At 42.7% G+C, this 25,846-nt stretch overlaps 1 protein-coding gene and 1 long non-coding RNA gene across 3 annotated transcripts in view; one reads left to right on the top strand and one right to left on the bottom strand.

The window, feature by feature from the left end:
- LOC141726838 (creatine kinase S-type, mitochondrial) overlaps positions 1-7,788 on the bottom strand; it is a 40,672-nt gene extending 32,884 nt beyond the window's left edge. For both annotated transcript variants that reach the window (XM_074531942.1, XM_074531945.1), the window contains exon 1: positions 7,668-7,788. The gene's annotated coding sequence lies outside the window, so the exon portion shown is untranslated. The remainder of the gene's footprint in view (positions 1-7,667) is intronic.
- Positions 7,789-16,717: 8,929 nt separating this feature from the next.
- Positions 16,718-24,114, top strand: LOC141726840 (uncharacterized). Its single transcript, XR_012577804.1, has 3 exons — positions 16,718-18,312; positions 19,824-19,977; positions 23,715-24,114. It is a non-coding gene; the product is annotated as an uncharacterized LOC141726840 (long non-coding RNA).
- The last annotated feature ends 1,732 nt before the right edge of the window (positions 24,115-25,846 follow it).

Raw genomic sequence — 25,846 nt, 5'->3', positions numbered from 1 at the left:
AGCAGAAGTGAAAGCCATTCAACTGGCCCTAGAGATTACTGAGAAAAAGTGGAGAGTATTCTCTCTCCTAACTCATGGATGGTGGGAAATGTACTATGAGGTTGGCTACAGCAGTAGAAGACAACCAATTGGCAGCACAGAGGTAAACCCATCTGGGCTGATGCATTGTGGCAGGACATTGCTGCCCAGGTAGAGAAACTTGCTGTAAAAGTACGTCATATATAGATGCTCTTGTGCCTAAGAACTGGGCTACTGAAGAACATCAACACAACAAACAGGTAGACAAGGTTGTAAAATTGAAGTGGCTCAGATGGACCTGTGTGGGATCTCAGCACCTCAGGACTGAGGTGCCGAGTCACCGAGACCACCCTTGGGGGGCTCGGGAGTCCTGGAATGTTGCCAGAAGTGTCTGGTGGCTGGACTTTGATCCTACACAGGAGACGACACTTGTATGAGGATAGGAGGATTTCACCGGAGTGAATGGTGAAGGGATTAGTTAATTAGAGAGTGAAACACAGGGTTTAGGATTTCTGTACAGGGGGGTTTAGAGAAGTAAGATGGAGGAATTGGGGCGTGTCCTGTCCTTCTTCTTCTTCTACTTCTCCTCCATCTTCTGTGGTGATGGTGGCACTTTGGGATTGGTCATTACTAAAAGTGCAATGGGCAAGAAGGGTGAAAGGTATTGGGGAAAAATGATAAATATTGTACACGTAACTTTGGGTATAAAGATAGGTGACCGCCCGGAGGGCAGGGGAGTGTGCTCATGGCTGGCTGCTGAGCAGACCTCTGTCAGGCCGAGAGAAAATCTTTTAGATAAACAATTAATAAACACCGAGACCGAGAAAAGAACTGAAGCCTCTTCTCGTCCTTTGAAACGCGGGCTGCCCAAGGCCACCCCGGGCCTTTCCAGGCCATCCAAACAGCTGAAAACCGAACAGACCTGGACTGGGAGTATAAGGCTGAGTCATTTGTAGTTCAGTGGGTCCATGCAATATCTGCACATCTAGGAAGAAATGCAATGTACACATCCAGGGATGGGCATGAACCCTGAAGACATCACACAGGTTTTCCATGAAAGCAAAACATGCACCATAATCAAGCAAGCCAAGTAATGTCTCTCTGATATATGGAATGGTGGCTACAATATCAATATGGGGAGGCCATGGAAGATCAATTATATCACACTGCCATGAATCCACCAAGGCAAGCGCTGCATGATTACCATGGTGGAGGTGATCAGCAGAGGGTTCAAAACACCCTGTAACTAATATCACTGCTTGAAACACCATCCTGATCCTTGTAAAGCAAGTTCTGTGACAGCCCAGCATCCCAGAAGGAATCGAGTCAGACAAGAGGTCTCCTTTCCAAAACAACTTCATGAGCACCTGGCCAAGAAACATGGCATTGATCATAGTTTCATAGAATAGTTTGGGTTGGAAGGGACCTTGAAAGGTCATCTAGTCCAGCCCCCCTGCAATGGGCAAGGACATCTTCAACTAGATCAGGTTGCTAAGAGCCCTGTCTGACCTGACCTTGAGTGTTTCCAGGGATAGGGCATCTACCACCTCTCTGGGCAACCTGTTCCAGTGTTTTGCCAAACAGGATTGTATGTACTACATTCCCTATCATGGACCAGCTTCTGAAAACACTGAAGGATACAATGGACTAGTAAAGACTGTACTGAAAGCAATAAGTGCTGGAACATAGAAGCATTGGAATGCAAATTTATCAGAAGCCACTTGGCTGGTTAATACCAGAGAATCAAATAACTGGCCTGGCCCTGCCCAAACAAAACTCCTATGTGCTGTAGAAGGACATAAGGTCCCTGTAGTACATGTAGGGAACTGGATGGGAAAGATATGGACCTGGACAGCTGACAAAGACTGACCAAAGGGATATTCCATGTCATACAACATCATGCTCAGCAATAAAAACTGAGAGGAGGAGAGATTTGGAAGATAGCCATTGCTTGAAGACTACCTGGGCATCAGTCTACTTGAGAAAAGTGATGAGTGATTGCCTTCACATCACTTTTTTTTTTTTTCCTCCTCTTTCCTTTGCTTATTAAACTATCTTTATCTCAACCCATTAATTTTCTCATTTTCCTCTTCCTGTTCCTTCCCCTGTCCCAGTGGGCTGGGAGAGGGAATGAGTTGCTGTGTGGTGCTTAGCTGCTGGCCAGGGTTAACCCACCACTCTGCTAATTGATTTATAACTGCATCAGTCTGTGGAAATTAGTTCTTTCAATGCACCACAAGCCACATAGATGTTTGCACTTTATGGGAAACATATAGGACTGAACTGCATCTTAACTAAGTATAAAGTTTAGTAATTTTATTTTATATATTTGAAGGACACATTTAGGATTTGTAGCAAGAGACCACAACCATGATGATCACTTAGATGATACTCGCATAGTAATGAGTGTTTTTCCAAAGCATTACACACAGCTTTTCTTTATTAATTGTATGATGTCAGGGATTTCAGCGCCTAACCTACTTTGCACACTGTATTAGAATTATTCAGGGAAATTATCTAAAATGAATTGTTTCAGTGTAAGACTTGACTCTAGAGCATTGTATATATTCTATATGCAGATATGCAAAAGTCAGCACATCAGGAAACACAACAGTCCAGAATAAATAAATGAGAACTGCTGTTTCACAGTGAGAAAATATAAATTGGAATGCTAGCTCAGATCCAAAGATTAAGACATCATTGATGTTATTGCAGGCTAATGAGAAGAACAGCAGAAAGAGAATGCCAGCTAGAAAGAAGCAGGAGCTTCTCAAATACCATAGCAGGTCACAGAGATACAAAAAATGTACTTTGTGCACTGCTATACCAGTCTGTGCTACAACTGGGAGGGTACACCTGTGTTTACTGCACATGGCATCACCGTTGGGTTTGGCTCGCCAACTATCCAATACAAGTGGCTTGCAAGAATACTGGTCATAATGTGATGGTGTTAATCAAGTCATTAGATATTCTGCTTTTCCTTATGTCATGGTTTGACACTGGCACAACACCAGTGCCCCCATGAAAATACATTCTCCCTGGTGTCTGCTGTGAGATGTGACCAGGAATAAGCAAAGCAGGCTCCCACTTAGAAATAAAGAAGAAAAAACTTTATTAACTAACCTACAACTATATGTAAAAAGAAACACACAGAAAGAATGAAAACCTTCCAAAAACACTCCTCCTCCCCCCCCCCCCCAAATTTCCAATACATCCATCCCTTAGATCACCAAATCTCGGTCCATCACCATCCTTCAGATAATCAATTCTCAGTTCATCAAGGAGTGAGGAGTCCCCCTTGTGCCATAGGCTTCCCCTGGAAACACAGTTGAGACCTCTTGTGTTTCCTGTCACGCGTGGCACCACCCAGAGATCATTTGATCATTTGCCATCGTGACATCTTCCTTCCATGTCCAGTGCTCTCGCCACTGCGCATGGACCAGAGATGCTTCTAGGGTTTTCCTTTTAAGGGTGCTTTGTCCAGTTCCAAAAAGAGCACAGTCTCTCACTTTTGGGACACCTGTCCCCCCCACATTTCACTCTCTGGGGCCAAGGGGTCTCAAGAACAGAGATCTTCTCTACTGAAGATCGAGGGCACCAACCACCACCCTCCTCATCCGTTGTCTCTGTTCATGCACTCCCATAACATCACTGCACTCTCTCGGCTCCAAGCCATTGCCTCCCCCCTAAATGCAGTCTCTGTGTCACAGGAAAAAAAAATGGTTCTGTCCATGGCTATACAAGAAAAGTCCAGCCAAAGGCCACTCCATCACCTCCTTCCACCTAGGATTTTTCTCAACTCTTCTGACATCTTTCACTTGCACGGATTTTCATCACACTTGCCCATTTCTTCCTCCATTTCATCTCTATCTCTCTTCTCATTCAGATCCAGGAGGATCAATATTTGTAAGGTTTCCATTATTCAAGAAAAGGGTTAAAATCTCAGGCTCTGCCTGCCCAGAACTCTCACGACTTCTCACCATGCCCTCGCTGCACTCCTTCCTTCTCCTTATTGGCCAGGCAATGCTGCCAGCACATGATATCAAATTTCAAGGTGGCACAGGCACTCTCTCTCTGTCTTCTGGGGGGAGGAGGGAAGGGGGGTGGCTGCCTGATGCCTCTTGGTGCTTCTCCACCCTTCCATCCTCGGGGCCAGGCCTACCTCACCCGGCCACATGGCTTCCCCTCCCCCGCCCAGCCAGCAGCTGGGCTGGGGGAGGTCTGACCTGTTTTCCCCGCTGGAACCCAAGAGAGACATTTCCTAGGAGTTCTCTGCTTTTAACCCCTGTGTTCTCAGAGGCGTATCCATGTCCCCAGTGGCCACACCAGGTGCCAATATTCAAATCTGAGCATCCATTGGTTTGACCACACCATCCTCAAAAACTCACTTCCTCTCAAACCACGACACCTTACTACTGCCTGGAGTGATTGCCCCATACCCCACACAGTTGTGCTCTGTTGTCACCCAGAGCCTATAATATTTCCGTTTTTCTTTCCATTGCAGATGGCAGATACAAGCTTCAGCAGTACCCACAATTGTGTATCTATTAATTGTTGAATGTGGAGGGTGAGATATACATGTAACAGCTGGTATCCAGCACCAGGTGGTTTTCCTGTGGGTCAGATGGAGGGATTATTCTCATGTTAGCCAAGTGTGATGCAAGACATTTTAATGACTCCTGGGATTTAAATCTAACTTACAGTTTTATAAAATGTTTTGACAGCTAGCCTTATACATTTTGCCTTTATTATGTCATTCTGCTCACAATTTGGCTACTGGATTTGCCTCATGATAACTAGTTACTATATCTTTTGTATCCCTCCAGGACTATGCATTCCTTTGGCTCAAGTACAGCTCAATAGTTCTGAGAGTGGAATTTGTCACTGGCAATAAGTCCTTTAAAGTTTTATTTCAAAGGACATTTGTGCTTGCATTATAACTTGACGAAAGCAGAAATATTGTTCTACAGAATGAAGAAATACAGAACAATTGGCTCAGTAACAGCTGCTATGTATTTTCCATGCAACAGGTTTACTCCTATGGTGAACAATTTTGATTAATTCCTTAAAAGCTGTCTTGTGGATAAAATTTATAGAGAGTGTTCATTTCATGTGTGAAATTATTAATTATGAGGGGATTAAATGCTATGTTGACTTCAAGTCACTAAGTCATAAAACATATAGCATTAAGTGTCTGCAAAAACCAAGTTTTCTTCATAGCTGAACATTATTACTGCTCTCCCACTGCATCAGCACTATAAAGGGTAAGCAAATTCAGAGCCAAATTGGATTTGCCTTTTCTAGAGTCATATTCAGTAATCTATGACTTCGAGTGAATTAGCAAAAGCAATCTGAAAGGTCATGATCTTGGAGGTCATAGCCTTTTTTCTCTCCCCAGGATTTGCTCAGCTACCTGTAACCAGCCTTTAGAACATTAATATTCTGTCAGGAGTGTATTATGTTTTAAAATTCTATTTATTTATCTAAAACCTACCATACATAGAATGTGGAGATAAAAGCCAGCCCCAAGATTGAGTAAATGTCACTGCAGAAATTGTTGGACTAGCTGATAAACAAACCAAAGGATTCCAAATATCATTTAAGGTGGAGCTGCTGAATCACAGGATGGGAGGAAAAAAAATTATGCTTCTTTTAGAGCATTAAACCACTTTTCCCTCTTCACAATGCATCTACATTACAGACTTTGTTAAAGCCAATATAGGCTTCAAAAGAAATACTTTTTTTAGTTTAAGTCCCTTACCAGCACAAAAAAAGATGCCTTTTTTAGATTAATAACTTATCAAAATTCTATTGAACCACAACTCCCCTTGCAATTCGGAATATTCTGAGTTAGAAGGGACCCACAAGGATCATCAAGTTTGAGTCTTAAGGGAATAGCCCATACAGGGATCAAACCCATGACCTTGGTGTTATTAGCACCATGCTTTAACCAACTGAGCTTCAGGACATTTGATTCATGCCTACAGCCTTGTTCAAACTATTTCAGCAGTGTCATATTGCAGTGATCCTGTGATCTGCACAGAGGTGAAACCATTGCATCCATTTCAGAGACTGAATCATCATAAATGCACAAACAACTACTTTACCCTTTAAGGAACTTGCAGAACTACTACTTTTAATATAAACAAACTTTTTTTTTTTTTTCAATTAACCCTTTACTTTCTTGAACTTATTTTAAAGAGAAAGTTGTCAGCTCTGTTTTCTTAGGTGGATATTCATGTAGTTGAACATAAGTGTTGTTTATCCTTTATTTTATATTAGACTGCACATGTTACTTTAGCCAAGGATGGAAAGAAGGTACAAGGGTTACAGACTGACTGGTGACATTTCTAGAAATAGAACTAGTTTAAATATTTGAATCATGTCATGGGTATATTTAGTACCACACCATGTGATCCTGAGTGACATTTTAGAGGAATAGCAGAGTCATGACTGAAGTTCACACAGACACATAAACAACATATCTGCAAATTTTAAACTATTTAGCTGTCTAATGGTGATACTGTACTGAGCAGAACTTTCCATGTGGTGGAGAAATGAGTTACAAAAGACACTGGTCTTTTATATTTGAGAAATAATTCCTTTGAGTCATCCTTAGCTTGATCTAGAATCCACAGAACCCAGTGCAAATTTTTCTCTGCCCTTCTACAGCAGTTGTGGGCATCTTAAAAACATCTGCAAGAAGTGTCATAAGTGACTAAATGCCTGATATATCATTTTTAGATGCCTAAAACCCAGTTTAAATTGTTCTTGGTCTGCTATATCACTCTACAAGGTCAGAGGAGAAGATCTAAATAAAAACATTAAATCTCATAAAACAATATTGGTGGGGCTTTTTTCAGTTTCTCATAGCTCAGCCCGAGCAAGACGTGACCCTTTCTGACTGATCTCTGTTTAATATAAAAATCTCCATAGTGAATAAATAATGTTAGAGCAGACATCATGCTAAGTATGTCTTAATCAAAGCATGGAATGCCTCTAGGAAAAATAAACTAAAATTCAGTTTTCTTTTCTCCTTGTAATTCCAGAGGTAAGTGAACCGGTATAAAAATCAAAGCTTCTTTTTTAAAAGAATAAACTAAAATATTCAAAATTCCTTACTATGAAAGAAGGAGAGAAGGAAAAGACTGTGACTCTTAATAGGTTACACAACTACTCTTCAGTCACAACACTCTTTGATTTCTACCAGATAAAGATCTAGTCTATTAAATTTGACCCGGTGAGATTTAGAACCCCAAGTTCTCTTGCTGAATCCAGTGAAAGGTGTTGGTAGTGCTTGCCTTATTGAATCAGTCAACTACTATTTTACAATGTGAAAACCTAATCCCAACAGTGCTGACAGTTATAAGCTCTCCACTAACTTCCCAAAATAAAGATGCTTTCTCTGAACCTCTGCAAAGGAACTTATATTTCCCCTTGTTTAAATTGTTATTTAAGGGTTGACATTTGAAACTGCTTCACAGTGGGCTGACGTTTTTCTGCACTAAGTAGTTATTCAAATCAATAAATTATAACAAACACACCACATTCTGTGGTGCTTTCAATTAATTTTTACTAAGCCTTTTATTTGAAATACCACCATTTGAGTTACCTCAAATAAGATAAGAAATGGAGTTTGTTAAACTGACCTTGAAGCTGAAGGTAGACACGTCCTGCTACATGCAGTGAGCCCGGAGTGTGAAAGGAATAACAAGTTAGTGTGCTCATGGGATTCCAGGTAATATGAGAATGGAAAGGAGGAGACAGAAGGGAAAGTAATTGCTGCAGTGGCCAATCCTATTTCACTCAGTTATGTCAATGACATTGCTCACACAAGGGTGCCCTTGAGGACATAAATAGGATGTGGCAAAAGGGGGCCATTGAACAGAATTACAGAATATGCTGAGTTGGAAGGGACGCACAAGGATCATCGAGTCCAATGCCTGACTGTGCACAAGATTGTCCCCAAGAGTTACACCATGTGCCTGAGAGTATTGTCCAAATACTTCTTGCAGTCTGTCAAGTTTGATGCTATGACCACTTCCCTGAGGTGCCTGTTCTAGTGCCCAACCATTCTCTGGGTGAAGAACCTTTATCTAATATCCAACCTAAAACTCTCCTGACACAACTTCAGGTCATTCCCTTGGGTTCTGTCACTAGGCACCACAGAGAAGAGATCAAAGAGAGAGGGAGAAAACACTTCATGGGCAAAACAGGCTCAATGTTGCAAAGTGAATTTATTACTAACAGAATTAGAGGAGGAATATGAGAAGTAAAATAAGCCATTAAAACACCTTTTTTCCCCCATCTCCTCCCTCCTTCCCACCAACAGTGAAGGAAGACAGGGCATGGGGGGTTTTTTTGGGTCAGTTCATCACCCGAGATTTTCTTCTGCTGCTCCGGGAAAGGAGTCCTTCCCCTGTGAGACCATGGGGTCCCTCCCACAGAAGAAAGTCCTACGTGAAGTTCTCCACTGTGGGCCTACTCACACAAGCATCAGTCTTACCACACCTGCTGCAATGTGAATTCCCTCCCAGGGGAAAACACTCCTTCCAAAACTGCTCTGACATGGGTCTCTCTTTCCATGGAGTGCAGTCCTCCAAGGACAGGCTGCTCCAGCCTGGAAGCGGGAGCTCCCTCTCTCCACCGGGTCTCCCACTGGATCACAGCCTCCTCCAGGCATCCACCTGCTTTGGTGTGAAGCACCTTCCCCCCGGGCTCTGAGTGGATCTCTGCATCCCCTGTGGACCCATGGGCTGCAGGGACACAACCTGTTTCACCATGGTCTTCACTATGGCCTGCAGAGGAATCCCAGCTCCAGCACCTAGAGCACCTCCTCTGCCTCCTTCACCACTGACTTTGGTGTTGCCATGTTGTTTTCCCTCACATGTTTTCACCTCCTCCTCTGGCTAGAAGAAAATAACTGTGTGACTTTGTTTTGATTTTCTTCTTAAATATGTCATCACAGAGGCATTACCAGCCTCTTTCATTGGCCCAGTTTTGGCCAGCAGCATGTCCATCTTCAGAACAATCAGGATTGGCTTGGTTGGACATGGTGGAAGCTTCCAGCAGCTTCTCATGGGGGCCACCTCTGTGGCCCCTCTGCTACGAAAAATCCAGCAATGCCAAACCAATGCACCCTCCCCTGACTCTCTGGCAATGCTGTGCCTAATGCACCCCAGGACACGGGTGACCCTCCTAGCGGCAGGGGCCCACTGCTGACACATAATGAACTTTCTGTTGACCAGGACCCCCAGGTCCCCTTCCCTGGCAGTGCTTTCCAGCATCTCAGTCCCTAGTCTGTCTGTACATCCAAGATTGCCCTGTCCCAGGTGCAGAGTCCGGCACTTCCCCTTGTTGAACTTCATATGGTTGGTGATTGCCCAACTCTCTAAATTGTTGACGTCTCTCTGCAGAGCCTCCCAGCCTTTGAGGGAGTTGACAGCTCCTCACAGTTTTGTATCATCTGCAAACTTGCTTAGTATCCTTTCCAGTCCTGTGTCCAGATCGTTAATGAAGATGTTGAAGAGCACAGGGCCAAGGATAAAGCCCTGTGGAACCCCACTAGATACAGGCCGCCAGTCTGATATCACCCCATTCACTATGACCCTTTGTGCCTCACCCATGAACCGGTTGCTCACCCACCGCATGGTGTTTATCCAGCTGAGGGCTGGACATTTTGTCCAGAAGGATCCTGAGAGAGACGGTATCAAAAGCTTTACTGAAATCCAAAGGGATGACATCAACTTGTTTCCCTTGATTGACCAGGTGGATTGCATTGTCATAAAAGGAAATCAGGTTTGATAAGCATGGATTTCTTCTCATGAAGCCATGCTGGCTGTGACCAGTGCCTGCGTTGTCCTTCAGGTATTTTTCAATACCTCCCAGAATGATCTTCTCCATAACTTAAAAAGGCACTGACGTGAGACTAACGGGCCTGTAGTTTCCAGGGTCCTCTGTCTTGCCCTTCTTGAAAATTAAGACAACATTCACCAACTTCCAGTCAGCTGGGACCTCTCTGGATTCCCAAGACTGCTCAAAAATCATTGAGAGAGGTTTTCTGATGACATCAGTCAGTTCCTTCAGGATTCTTGGATTAATCTTATCAGGCCTCATAGATTTGTAGGGATCCAGCTGAAGCAGCAGATCCCACACAATTTCCAGGTCGACTGGGAATTGATTATTCTCACAGTCATGGTCCTCCAGCTCAGGGCACTGAGACCCCCTTGGTCTGTCATCCATATTGAAGACAGAGGCAAAGAATGCATTAAACATCTCTGCCTTGTCTCTGTTCCTTTTTGTGAGGTGACCATCCTCATCCTGTAATGGGCTCATGTTATTTTTAAACTGTGTATTGACATTAACATATTTTAGAAAACACTTTTTATTGTCCCTCACAGTTCTAGCCAGCTTCAACTCCATTTGAACCATGGCCACATGAATTTTTCTCCCCACCGTGGCAAGCAATATTTCTATTCTTCCCATGTCGCCTGACCTTGTTTCCACTGGGCACACACCTCCCTTTTTTGCCTTATTTCTAAGAGAAGATTCCTGTTCAGCCAAGCAGGCCTTCTATGCTGCCTCCTTGACTTCTGATATTTAGGAATTGCCTGCTCCTGTGCCCTTAGGAAGTGAGGTTTAAAAAGTGACCAGCACTGATGGACCCCAGCACCTGCAAAAACATTTCCCATTGGGACCTAACTCACTAGTTCCCTTAGCAGTCTGAAGTCTGCTCTCCTCATGTCCAGAGTTGAGGTTTTGCTGACACTTTTCTTCCTGTAAACAGAGATTTTAAACTCAGTCGCTTCATGGTCACTGTGGCCAAGATGGCCACCAATCTCCACTTTGCTCATGAGACCGGCTCTGTTGACAAGCAGTAGGTCAAGGAGGGCATCTTTCTGGGTTGGCTCCCTTAGGACCTGTTTCATAAAGTTGTCAGCCAGGTTTTTAGGAATCTTCTGGTCTGTGTTGTACCAGCTTTGTGATGATCCCAGTTAATTTCTAGCAAGTTGGAAGTCCCCCATAAGGACAAAGGGAGTTGACTTGGAAACATCCCTTAGTTCCTCAAAGAATAATTCATCGTCACCCTCATCATCTTGGATAGGAGGTCTATAGTAGACTCCTATGATAACATCTGCATTATTTCTTTGCCTCTTGATTCTTATCCAGAGGGTCTCAACTGCACCACTGCCAACTGTGAGCTCCATATATTCTAACACGTTTATTACATACAGTGCCACCCCTCTGCCTCTTCTGCCCTGCCAATCCCCCCTGAAGAGCCTGTTACCATCCAGCAGGGCACTCCAGTGGCAGGACTCATCCCACCAGGTTTCACTTATGCCAATGATGTCAAATCTCTTTGACTGGGTGTAGTGGTTTTGGTTCACCAATTTGAGATTTCCTGGCCAACACACCAAAGAGTGTGTCAGGTTCAATGCTGGCCAATCACCAATGCACTCACTTCCTGCTGTGGGATAGGATTAGGAGAAAGGCAAAGCAGGCTCAAAACTTTAAAAGGGTATAAAGAAAAATTTATTAACAATAACTAAAAGAAAGTGTAATAAGAATCAGAACAAAACCATCAGAACACTTCTCCTCCCTCCACAACCTTTTCTTTCCCACTGACAATGTAAAGAAACAAAACTTAAAATTTCAGTCAGTTTACCACCTCTAGAATAGTCTTTCTTCAGTTCACTTAGGGAGACAAGTTCCTCTTGTTAATGTTATGGAGACTTCTCCATGAGGAAAAAAACAGTTCTCTTGTGGCTCTCAATTTGTCATGAATAACAGCTGCCCAGGCAAATATGCAATTGTGAAGTCCCTCCCATTTTCCACAAGCTTTTCCCACAGCTGTGTTTATGGGCCATGTCAACTTATGGTGTACTGTTTTAAAGATGAGCTGTTGAAAGGCAAAAGTTCTCATTATCTATCCCTAAAATAATCTTAATCTCTGGGAACAGAGGTGGTCTTCTCCGGGGGGCACAGGACCACTCTTCTCTCCTTCTCTGTTCAAACTTCTCATAGGATCACAGCTACTTTAACATCTGCTTACTTTGGCATAGAGGCCTTTGCTCGATATCAAATTGAACCATTCATCTCCCCATGGCTTTTATGTGTTATAGGGAAACAGTCTTCTCCCCAGCTCTACAAAAGGATTTCAGCCCCAAGATCAAGGCATCTCCTCATGCCTCCCATCTGGGATTTGACTACTTCTTCACTGACCTCGGTGTCTTCATGTTGCTCCTTTACATGCTTGCATCTTGTTCCTTTCTCTCTTTTGAGGGAGGATTGAAGCACTGAAAGAGTCAACATCTCACCCAGGGCTTGCATATAGTCAACCTGACCCAGGTTGGGCTGGGTGCTACAGACAGTGGGAACTGCGGCTGGGGGGTGGTTAGGATCTAATCAGCCAGGCCAGAACTCAGCAGCAGCATGCTGGGAGGGGTGAGGGTGGGGGTGTGTGTGTGTGGCTTCTCCTTCTCCCTGCCCAGTCTGCCTGGTGGTTGAGGTGGTTGAATAGCAGCAAGATATTAGAAATTGCAGCTATGGCCTGACCCACAGCACTCCCTCCCCTGCCCGGTAGCCAATGGAGGGACTGGTGGGCGCCCAGGGGAAAGGGGTCTGGCCTGGCCGGGGCCGGGGCATGCTGCCTCTTTGCCGGCCAGAAGAGAAAGAGGAAGGTCCCGGGTTTCTTTCATCTTTAATATGTGTTTTTCACAGAGGCATGTACAGCATTCTATTGGCTAAAAGCTTTGCATCACTTCCATAAATGTCTCCCATGCAAAACCAGGACACTGGGCCAAAGCCTTGAGCTCCTCTTGTTTGTTCCTCATGCTGCGATCATTGGTATAGAAACATTTCAAGTGTGGTTCACTGTAGCAAACACCTTGTGAAGCAGATTGAAGGATTCCATTAGTGCTTGTTTCCTCAAGTTTTGGTACAGTTGGGTAATAACAACATCATCTTTTAAAGACCTCTCAAGGGGAAAGACATTACATAAGTAAATGATTGGCCAGATGCTTAACTGCAATGAGGTGCCTCTCCACTGCTTCACCCCAAAGGCCTATTTGGCAACAGGGAGAGGAGAAAGGTCATGAGCAGCTTCTGTGCTGGTTTGCCTCACCTGCCCAAACTACTCCTTAGATACACATAAGAGCAGGAGAAATTCACCTGTAACACCCCAAATGGAAGCTGGTCAGAGCAGGAAACTGGACTTCAGTTGTCAGGAGAATGAGATGAAACCACAGTGGGCCTATATGGCTTTTTACTACTTTTTATTTCACTGTAAATTTGACAGATTTCTGGCAGAGAAGTCCAGAAACATGAACTCTAAAATGTGATGACAGAAAACAACTGTTAAGGATATATGAAGCCTTCAACTTAGAATTACTGCAGCTGCATAGTGGTAGTGTACTAGAAGTAATAATACATGATGGGTGGAAGCGCAAAGAAAAAAATGCCTTTTCATTCACAAAACGCTGCTCCCACTGAAGCTGAACATTTATGAAGGTTGACAGAAAAACAGAAGCCAATGGTGAACAGCTTTCTAAAAAATCCAAGACTTTAAAATACTTTTTTTACTTTTTGCATTTAATACTTCTTGAATTATACTTGGCAATTTCCTAACCCAAATCTCAGCTTTGCGAAACTTAATAAAATATATGTATCTCTCCCCTAAAGTGTTTATGACTTCAGATTAATGAGGGAGTGTTGTGGATCAACTTCAGCTGGCAACTAAACAGCACACAGCCGCTCACTCACTTTCCCCAGGGTGGAATGGGGGAGAGAACTGAATGAGTACAAGTGAGAAAACCTGTGAGTTAATGTATTGGGTTTGCATGGACAAGTTTTAGGGGGAGGCAGGGGCAGCAGCTATAGGGGTGGCTTCTGTGAGAAGCTACTGGAAGCCTCTTCCATGTCCAGCAGAGATGGCTCAAAAGACTGATGTGCTGCTGGCCAAGGCTGAGCCAATTAGAAATGGTGGTAACACCTCTGTGATAACATATTTAAAAAGAAAAAGAAAAAATGTTATTGTGCAGTTGTAACGGCAGCCACAGAAGAGCAGAGTGAGAATATGTGAGGAACAACTGTGATAGATGAGTAATGTGATGGTTGACTCTCACAATTAAAAGGCAAATATTATGTATATATATTAAGAGAAGTTTTATAGACTTATAGCTATGTTCTACCCCCTCTTGCATTGTTATAAGGGGGTTGCTTGGGTTCAGGACATTTGGGAGGGTCAGCTTGTTACTATGGCAACATCTGACCTCCAATCAAGATTTAAGGAAGTAAATTCCACCACTGGACAGTGAAGAAGGAGTCAATGGACAGAATTTTGGGAGGGGCTAAAGGGTTAAAAGGCAAAACCTCCATTTTGTGGATGAGCACATGGTGGGAAAAAATCCTTTGCTCCTGGCGCCGTAATATTTTGTCTATTCAGTCTTCTGTTGTATTTTTGATATGGTTTTAATAAACCTTTTACATTTTTGAAAGTGAGTATAATTTCTCACACAACTCTGCAGACACCAAGGTCAGTGGAGAAGGAGGGGGAGGAGGTGCTCCAGGCAGTGATGCCTCAGGTTTTAGCCTTTTATATTTTTTTAGATTCTGTACTGCTTTAGTGTGTACTTCTGGGCTTCATACTGGGGGATGGTAAGCTCTCTTCACAGAGTAGGTAGACAAAACAATTCCTTCTCTAGCTGGGGACCAAGGACAACTGATCTAAATCCCAGGCCCAAAAGCGCAAACGTTGGTGGACTGAAGAGAGAAAAGCAAGAAGGATGGGACTTCATGGGCTGGAGCTGTAATTGGGCAATTAACTCCAATATGCTAATGGACAAAAACTAATAAAAGTGTGAGACCCCATGACCGGTCGTCCATTTTTGTGACCATTTTGGGTTCATCTTGGGTGTAGCCCTGGCTGAGCTCTTGTGCTGCCCAAGGTGTATCCATTGAGGCCTTCTAATAAATACCTACTTTATTCTTCAGCTCCATCTAGTCTCTGTTCTAGGTCAGCCTTCACAAGGCATCAGTACTGGAGCTGAGATTCCCCTGCAGCCCATTGGGAAGACCGTGGTAAAGCAGGTGCAGCCCATGGAGGTCCATGGGGGTGCAGAGATCCACCTGCAGCCCGTGGAGGAGATCCCTGCTGGAGCAGGTGGATGCCTGAAAGAGGCTGTGAACGCATGGGAGACCTGTGGAGAGAGAAGCCTATGCTGGAGCAGCCTGTCCTTGAAGGACTGCACCCCATGGGAGAGTGACCCACCTTGCAGCAGTGTGGGAAGGACTGTTGCCCATAGGATGGATTTATGCAGGAGAAGTTCATGGAGAACTGTCTCCTGTGGAAGGGACCCCATGGTGCAGCAGGGGAAGGACTCCTCTCCCTGAGCAGTGGGAGAAACCACAGGTGATGAACTGACCATAACTCCTGTTCCCTGTCTCCCTGTGCTTCTGGGAGAGAAGGTAGAGCTGGGAAGGAAGGAGGGGTGGGGGGAAGGTGTTTTGAAGGTCTTACTTTACTTCTCTTTATCCATCTCTGATTTTGTGGGTAATAAATTAAATTATGATGTTCAATTAATATGCTATGTCTAAGCTTAGTTAACAGTAGAAATCCAAACTATATCTTTATAACAGAGTTAGTTTAACATCACACATATAAAATCCATTTTAATATTTGCAAAAAGCCAATATTATAATATGTATCTATAACACTTAGTAACCAGGAAAAAAGTGCAAAGAAGGGATGAAAAAATTATTAGCAGTAGTAAGGGAAGAAGAAAAAGGCAAATGTAGATAAGGGCCACTAAGGCAGGGACCATCTCGGCTAAGGAGAGATCAATGTGTATTCTGCAAGAGAGTTGGAAACTGGAAGAACCAGTGCCCAGAACGAAGAAGAGGTGATGAACAAAGAAGAGGAGATCAAAAAGGGTGATTGACCATGTTAAGGAAGACTGATGTGGACCAGATGATCTTACCCTAGGAGACCCTCTGGTTATAATGAATCTAGGAAACAAAGAAAAGGAAATTTAATTTTTGATAGACACAGAGGCAAACATATTTGGTGTTAAATAAAGCTTTAATACCAATAACAGATGATTGTGTCATGGTAAAGGGGGCAACTGGACAATCTGAAAGAGCTTATTTTTGTAGGCCATTGAAATATAAACTTGGGAAGCAGTGGGGAATTCCTAAGTTTTTATATATGCCCAATGCTCCATCAGCACTTTTGGGTAGAGATTTATTGGAACAATTAGAAGCAAAAATAATATTCAGAAATGGAGAGATTACTTTGGAGGTTAAGGACCAACAATATGTGGAATTGTTAAGCCTGTTGTTAATAACCAATGAGGCTAAAGTTGAAAGTGAAGATGAGATTCACAGGAAAATACTGGATCAAGTATTTCCTAGGGTATGGGCTTCTAACATACCAGGGAGAGTGAAGAATGCACCCCCAGTGCAAATTAGGCTTAAAGAAGGTAAACAACCAGTTAGGGTCAAGCCGTCCCTTTGAGAAAGAAAGACAGAGAAGGGATTAGCCCAATAACTGAACACTTTTTACAGATAAGGCTATTTAAAGAGTGTCAGTCTGAGTTCAATACTCCTATTTCACCTGTTAAAAAGCCTGATGGATCATACTGAATAGTACAAGATTTAAGAGCTGTTAATAGCTGAGGATTTATACCCAGTGGTTGCCAACCCCTACACTCTGTTAACTTCTTTAACATCTGAACTAACATGGTTTACTGTTTTAGATTTGAAGGATTCTTTCTTTTGCCTTCCTCTCCATGAGGCCAGCCAGAAAAATTTTGCATTTGAGTGGGAAAACCCCAAAACTGGATGCAAAACCCAGCTCACATGGTCAGTTCTGCCTCAAGGGTTCAAGAACTCCCCTGCGATATTTGGAGAACAGCTAGCAAAGGATCTGGAATCCTGGGAAGCTCCATCAGAAGAAGGACAGCTGTTAGAGTATATGGACAACCTCCCGGTAGCTACCAAAACTCAAGAGGCATGTGTGGAGTGGACGGTAGGCCTCTTAAACTTTTTTGGGCCTACAGAGGTATCGAGTATCCCTGAAGAAAGCCCAAATGGTGAAGCAAACGGTTATTTATTTGGGCTACGAGGTTAGTGCTGGATAAAGAACTTTAGGACAGGATCACAAGGAAGCAATATGCCAGACCTCAAAGCCCCAGATAGTAAAAGAACTGAGAACCTTTTTAGGCATGACTGGCTGGTGCAGGCTGTGGGTTTATAATTATGGACTGTTAGTCAAACCCTTATATGCCTTGGTTATGGAAGGAAACAGAGATCTCCAATGGACAAAAGAAGCAACACAAGCCTTCGAACAGCTGAAGAAGGCCCTTGTGTCAGCTCCAACCCTGGGACTTCCAGATGGGAGTAAACCATTCTTCTTTTTTCTCACAAAAAACAGGGAATTGCTTTGGGAATATTAGCACAAGATCTGGGCCCGTACTGCAGGGCAGTTGCCTACCTCTCTAAGCAGATGGATGCAGCGGCTAAGGGATGGCCAGGATGCCTCAGAGCTGTTGCGGCAGTGGCAGTGAATATCCAGGAAGGATGCAAGTTCACCCTGGGCCAGAAGATGACTGTGCTGGTGTTCCACACAGTGTCTGCAGTGCTGGAAGTAAAGGGGGGGACATTGGCTCTCCTCACAGAGATTCTTGAAATACCAAGCCATAATGGTGGAACAAGATGATGTAGAAATTGTGGTAACTAACATTGTGAATCCAGCTTCTTTCCTCAGTGGTAGTATGGGAGAACTGGTGATCCATGATTGCCTGGAGATTATTGAAGCTACCTATTCCAGTTGCCCAGATCTGAAGGACACCCCTTTCGAGGACACTGAGACCTGGTTCACTGATGGAAGCAGCTACGTCATCAGCGGAAAAAGGCATTCTGGGTATGCGGTTACCACAAGTCGAGAGTAAATAGAGTCTGGATCATTAACAACCAACACCTTGGCACAGAAGGCTGAAATAATTGCCTTAACCCAGGCTTTAGAGCTGGCAAAAGGAAAGAAAATCAATATTTACACAGATTCGAGGTATGCATTTTGAGTAGTCCATGCTCATGGAGCCATCTGGAAGGAAAGAGGACTGTTGAACTCACAAGGAAAAAGCATTAAACATGCACAAGAGATAATAAAACTGTTGGAGGCAGTCCAGCTACCTGAAGAGGTAGCCATCATTCACATCAAGGCACACCCAAAAGTGAGCTCTGAATTGGAAGAAGGAAATGAGCTGGCAGACAGAAAGGCAAAAGAAGCAGCTAAAGGTGAGATAATTGTTGAAACAGTTGAGGCAGCTATAATTCCAGATGCGCAAATTTCTATTGAAGGTAAGCCACGGTACAGTAAAAAAGAAAAAAGGCTTATTGAGAAAGAAAATGGAAGTTATAATCAAGAGAGGTGGGCTGTTACAGATGAAGGAAAAAGAAGGCTTGCGATCCCCTCTTATATGCTATCGTCATTAGTTGTTGAAGGGAGCGACCCATCTTCCTTGATCAGCATCTGACTCCAGTTTATTGATCAAATTAGACACCTTTTATAACAGTGCTAATTCACTTCATGCATATTGCAAAATCTGAGCTCCCGATAGGCTGTAGAGAAAACTTCAGCTCCTCCTTTTGTTTACAATACCTGAAGTTAGTTTATTGAAACCAAGATCAGTGTTCTCACCATGATATGAAAAGTTCTCAAAACCTTTATATCTGTTTCCCAGAACGGCCATCTGTTCCCGGAGTAGCCAAGGACAGAATATTGCCTGTTTTTGAGGAAACGGTCTGAGAATCTTGTTGTTTATATAAAAGGTGGCTGAGAACCTTAATTATTTACAGAATCAAGCCTGGGAAATGCTGCTTTACAGCAGGCTTCTATATTTCCCTCAGCTGAGTACCTTCATGGCCTCTTTCTTTAAGCCATGTCTGAACCAGGCTCTCCACAATTAGTGAAAAGGGAACATAAGAAAGCACACTGGGGAATAGATGCCTTGTATAATTACTTGAAAGATAGAATCCTAGCAAGAAATTTGCAAGGTACAGTGATTCCAGCGACTCACCAATGTAGCCTTTGCCTCCAAACTAATCCCAAAAATATTCCTAAACCAAAACTTGGGCAAATTGGAAAAGGACATGGACCTGGGCAGCAATAGCAAATTGATTTTTCAGAACTACCCAGGAAAGGGGGGTACCAATACCTATTGGTGTTAACAGATACCTTTTCAGGGTGGTCAGAAGCTTTCCCTATGAGAACTGCCAAAGCACGGCAGGTAACCAATCTTTGTTACAAGAAATAATACTGTGTTTTTAATACCGTGTTTTGGAGTCCCAGCCACAATGTCTTCAGATGGAGGCCGCACTTTATTTCAAAAATTGTGCAGCAAATTAGCCACCATTTAGGCATAGATTGGGAACTTCATACTCCATATCATCCTCAGTCAAGCAGCCAAGTGGAGAAAATGAACCGCTTGATTAAGCAGCAAATAATAAGACTGGGAGAAGAGGCAACGTTATCTTGGCCTCAGGCTCTTCCATTAGCATTATTATGAATCTGGACCAAACCAAGAGTAAAAGAAAAATTTTGTCCCTTTGAAATACTATATGGAAGGCCATATGGAATTCAAGAAAGGACAAGACCAACTCAAATAGGGGAAGAAACCCTACACAAATATGTGATGGCCCTAAACAAACAACTCAGAGAAATTGAGAAACATGTGGCTGGGACTCGAAGCAGAAAATTAGATGGACCAGTGCATGATGCACAGCCTGAGGATTATGTATATGTTAAGTCTTTTGCAGAGAAGACTCTGGAACTGCAGTGGGAGGGACCATTCCAAGTGTTCCTCACCACCTTTACTGCAATCAAGATTAAGGAACAAAGCGTCTGGATCCATCATTCCTGAGTGAAGAAGGCTCCCGAGGGACTCTGGAAAGTTATAACGGGTGACAATGAACTGAAATTAAAACTTTCTCAGAAAAACAAATAGGGTGTGGATGAAATAATAAGCGTAGATTAAGAATAGAAAAGTTTGTAGTTATACTGAATAATCAAGTATTGGAATAAAATCCCAATCTTTCCAGATGGAACGTGCCTGGGCTCGTCTGGCCCCTGCTGCTTGGCCAGAGGCGGCAGCTGTGGTATTTCACCACAGAGATACTTCTGGCTGGCTGGATGTTGCAGCTAGGAACTTGGAACACGTCCAGGCTTGTAGGAACTCAGTTTTACCTCTGTTGAAAGTCCTTAGGCGAGGTGAAGAGAAAAGGAGAGGATTCTGAGGAGGATTTGACGAAGTGAAGGGAGACGACCATCCGACTGATGAGCATCGAACTCCGATTTATTGATCCAGCATGCACACTTTTATAATCGTGTTAATTAAGTTCATACATATTGCAAAACCCGAGCTCATTATTGGCTACAGATTACACACCAACCCCTCCTCTTGTTTTCAATACCTGTGGTTTCTTATTGAGACTAAAACTTGTTTTTCTCATCCTGTTATTGACTGTTCTCAAGGCCTCCATGTTTGTCACCCTGCTTTCCCATCACTATCCAAGGATAAGGTATTTACTTGTTATTAAAAAACAAGCCTGAGAACTTGCTGCTTCCAGGAACGAGCCTGAGAACTTGCTGCTTACAGCTGCCTTTTATTTTTCAATCAGCTGTAGATTTTCATGGCCTCTTTCTATAAGCCATGTTTGAACAAAGCTCTCCACAAGGATTTAATCCAGAGTTTTATTCCTGGCCACACAGGCCTCTGAATCTTGGTAACAGCTCCCAACAGAATACCGACCCCATGGTCTCAAGGTCCTTTTAAGCCCAAGGGGAGGGGGGAGGGAAAGGATAGGTGAGCCACCAATCCAGGTGGGAGGGAGCGAGGCTCAGAGGACAAGTGACACTTGGCTAAGCCAATGACCCCAGGGCTGAGTGGCATCTTTTGAACTTCTGCCAATCACAACGCCATTGCTGGAATGTTAAGCTTGATGGACAGCAACTAGCAAGGGGGCAAGGGGGAGGGGAAAGGAGAGGTTGGCACACCTGGGGGACTGGGGTAGCTAAAACAGGAAATTGCAACACACTGCAACAATCAAGTAGGTGTAGCCTGGAGAATTGTGGCATTTGTAATTATCATTATAGCCACAGCTAATGCAGTACCGCTTACATTTAATGTAACTGGTATATATAAGTGTCAAGGGAAAGCTTATAACTCTGACTCCCATAAGTCTCTGGATCAGATGCTAAAAGTTACAAATGCAACTGTGTGGGAAGGAAGAAATGTTTGAGGATGTGAATATGTGTTTGTCCAGGATGGGTTTCATAAATTTTATCAAAAACCCATGAAAATTATTCAGATTTGTCCTGAGTGCTGTGACAAATGCTTAACCAATTGTCCAGAGTTTAGACTCAAAACAGAAGGTTGTGCAATCAAGGATTCTAAGAGTGATTATAGTATAACTCGATTTTGTACTGCATCCCGAATAGATAAGGTTAAAATAACTCAACCAGTACCAACACTGAGAGAAACCGTGACTACTCAAATCACTCTAGAACCCATGGTTCCCATAATTACCAAAATTGGACCGTATGCTGTTAAGAAGACTGGAATTAAAAAATTACTAATTAATCCAAAGTGGTCATTTAAACAGGTAGAGATGGCAATGCAAGTGAATGCCTCTGCCATTTGGCCCAAGTGTACTCCATTTTTAAGGACCTCTTTTATGGACTGGACCACCTGGCTGCAGAAGCATATGCCTTATAGGTCCAGACAGAAGAAAGACCTTACTGGATTATTGGGAATAGGACTAGAGGTTCTAAATACAATGGATTCAGAAGTATTAATGAACAAATTGACAGCACTTGGTGGTGATATGGTTAAATTGCAACAACCCTTACAATCTTCCTTGTTAGCATTAGGTACCAGTCAGTGGAAATTGTCCATAATATTACCAGAATGGGAAAATATGGAAGAGTGAGATCATCAATTGATAATTGATATTTTAGGCACAGCTAGCGAAAACATTTCTTTGGCTTTTGGGTGCACACAGGCACAATTATGGATGCAATCAGTGGGGGCCTCAATCATTAGGAACTGGGAATAAGGCATATTCCCGGCTGAAATTTGTCAAGTTGTTTGGGATAATGCCTTGGATTTAGAAAAAGAGCTTCATCCCTGGTGGATTTTAGTTAATTTTACTTGTGATCCCATGAAAAGTATGGTAACAGCTTTTGTTTTAACCATATAGGATGCATCAGTAAGTTTGATATATCCAATTGTTCCTTTAGGACCAAATCATGAGGGGACCATACTGTATGCTTTTGAACACAGAATGTGGGCACAAAAAGTCGAAGGAATGTGGCGAACTATTAACTTAGAACCCTGCTTAATGAGAGAACAATTGGGATTTATATGTGAAGGCAATGTAAATGATGATAAAGATATTTGTTTTTATACAGAGCAAAGCATTTGTCACTTTGAAATGCATCCCATTAACCTGATAATCTTGCTTGTGTATACAGGACAAGGTTGTGTCAGCCTCAGAACAGCATGCCCCACTATAATGGTGGATGAGATTACTGTGAATGAAACTCAATTTAACTTGTGCATTTGTAACTTTGTCAAAATTGAGGGATGTGATTTTTTTCTATCAAGCACCTGTCGTATCATACCAACATATAAAGGCAAATTTGATTACTGTCCAAGAGATATCACCCGTGCCTATAGGTATGAACTTAGCTTTGGTTACCCAATTGTTGAAACATCATTAATTAAAAAGAATTCTTAAAGAAATTGAAGATGAAGGAAGGAAATCTTTGATTACAATACACCATGACACAGAGACTATGCGGAAAGTATTTAAAAGATTAGAAGAAGGCCCATCCCATCTTTGGTTGGATGTGCTCTTTGGGTAGTCTCCAACAGCAACCGGCTTGCTCAATACCTTAGTTCATCAATTATTGTTTTGCTTATCTTAGTTGGTATAAGTTGAATTTTGTCTGTTATAGTACTTGTTTGGAATTGGAGAGTGTTGCGGCAAGTAGCAGCTTTAACTTCAATATCAAGAGCATACGGTACAGTGTGGAATTTGCAGGCAACCTCAACAAGGGAAGAGATGAGAATCTTGATTCCATGTTTCAGAAGGCTGATTTATTATTTTATTATACATATTATATTAAAAGAAAATTATATACTTAAACTATACTAAAGAAAGAGAAAGGAGACATCAAAAAGCTAGAAAGGAATGATAATAAAATCGTGTGACTGCTCACAACCTTGACACAGCTGGACCTGTGATTGGTCATTAATTAAAAACAATTCACATGCTGGGTAAACAATTCTCCAAATCACATTCCAAAGTAGCAAAACATGGAGAAGCTGAAGCTTCCCAGCTTCTCAGGAGAAAAAAATCCTGGCAAAAGATTTTTCAGAAAATATGTCTGTGACAGTACAGTTCTAAGAGACACCTACCGTGCAGCTTTGCTAGATGAAGAAGGATCTGTATATTAGTAAAAGAATTTACTAACTTTGAAGAAGGAGTGGGGAATGAATAATGATTTTAAAGGGTTAAGATTTTAGCTGAGGGTTAGAACCAATTCATATTGAAGCTAGATACACCAACGATAGGTTAATGATTATTAGATGCTTAAGCTAAAGCTAATTGTTATATTATGATCTCATTTGTAGAAGGAAGTGGAGCAAGTGAACCGTTATAGGAACATATTGAAACCAGTAGAACAATGCCCAGCACCTGGACTCTATGTCAATCCATCATGAAGCAGGGGGCCTCGGATCATGCCAGAGGGTCACAGAGACCTGATGAAGACCTTCCTGACATCATCCCGGGGACCACCGACCCAATTAGAGACCACCGACCCAATTCAAGAGAAGAATTGCACACATGTGAAGGACTAATAACCTCATTTTAATACAAAGCAGGGATGGGAGGTGCTGGGGTTATGTATATGTATTATTTTGGGAAATAAATAGAAGGCAAAAATCCTTGCGTGGTGCGGTCACGCATTTCGGAGACGACCCCACCCCTGTTGTACGCTGGCGTAATAAACATATCACTTTCTAACTTTGACTAGTTAGAGTCTTTCTCCATGATTTTCAGTTTTAATGATTCACCTTGATATGCATTCTCAGGTAACTGGACAGTTTCTAACAGTTTCATTCTTTCTTGTGCATCTAAATCGCTCTGTGTGCATGCATATCTTGAGTTTGTCAGTTCTCAGTCTTTTGTGTAGAGGCATTTGTTGGTAGCAGTCTACACTGTATTACCTCTCTGTAAGTGGTGACAGTAAGTGGTGACAGTATACTCAGCATGTCTCTTTCCGCTGATGACATAACTGCTCTCATTGGTGAACCAGATCTCTACATTATCGGGGGGGGGGGTATCTGATTGTTTTGCACAGACCAAACTTAGCCATTCCTTTTTTCATCAGAATGCTGCAGGTCTTTGTCACACATTTGCTTTAAAGTGGCAACAAGCAAAGGACATTATTGCTGGTTGCCCTGATTGTCTACGTCATAATTTTGTGACAGGCTCACTGGGAATTAACCCACTTGGCCTACAAAGCCTCCAAATATGGCAAACTGATGTTACCCACTACCCTGAATTTGGTCATCTCAAATATGTTAATTCATCCATTGACACCTTTTCAGGTACATTATTTGCATCATGCCACACAGGTGAAACTACTAAAGATGCTTGCCACCTTTTTTTGGCTGCTTTTGCAACTTTAGGAGTTCCTCCAAAGATTAAAACTTATAATGGTCCTGCTTATACTTCTCAACAACTTTCCTCCTTTTTTGCCCTGTGGGAAATCTCTGGCATCCCTCACTCTCCCACAGGACAAGCAATTATTGAACGTGCTCATTCAGTGCTTAAGCGTCTTAGCTCAACAAAAGGGGGAATGTACTCCAATGGAATGGCTACACAAAGCACTGTGTTTTCAGTTTTTTAAATTGCTATGCTGATAGCAAAGTTCCCCCTATAATAAAACACTTTTCTACTTCTAAAGAAACATCATTAGACATAGGTAAAAAAATCAAGAGTCCTGGTAACAGACTCAGAAAGTAGAAAATCATAGGCCCATTTCCCCTTATTACATGGGGAAGGGGTTATGCTTGTGTTTCCACAGACACCAGTCCTCCTTGGGTTCCAGCCAAGGACATCAGACCCTTCATTGAACAGCCAGTTGATCAAAATACAGAAAAGGATTAAAAGATAAATCTTCCGTCCTCAGAGAACCAGTCAATCATACATCCAGAGGTGGTCGCAGGTCTGTTAACTTCCTTTCCCTGCTTGACCTGTCACACAGGGGATCATCAAGCATGGACTCTGAGTGTCAAAGGTGTGGGCGCCTTTGGTATTGTGCATCTCATAAAACAAGAGCTGACTGTCAGCATTGTGACCCTTTAAGGAGCAGTCAGAGTAATATACAAATTAAACAGCTGGTGTGTGGGCATCGATATGGTTTGCCTGAACATCAGGAATTATCAAGCAAGCAGTGGCTTGCTGTTGTTAATAAGTTTTGTAGTGTTAGTTCTAACTCCTCCTGTAGCAGTAATGGGGAGCCCTCTATCGCCATTGCCTCAAGGTAATATTTGGCTTACTCTAAGAAAGGCTTTTTTAGTATTAGCGCTTCCTCCTGTTACTTTTACTTGGCCTGTTAATCAGCCAAAACCAAATGTATGGATAACTTTAGCCAATTTAACAGGACAAGATACTTTATGCTTGGCTACGGCCTCTCCTGAAAAACCATTTTCTACTTGTTTCGTTGGTTTACCTTTTAGATACATGGCCATATCCC

The sequence above is a fragment of the Zonotrichia albicollis genome, chromosome W, assembly GCF_047830755.1.
Source record: "Zonotrichia albicollis isolate bZonAlb1 chromosome W, bZonAlb1.hap1, whole genome shotgun sequence".
Lineage (NCBI taxonomy): Eukaryota > Metazoa > Chordata > Aves > Passeriformes > Passerellidae > Zonotrichia > Zonotrichia albicollis.
This window is presented reverse-complemented; position numbering and strand designations above follow the sequence as displayed.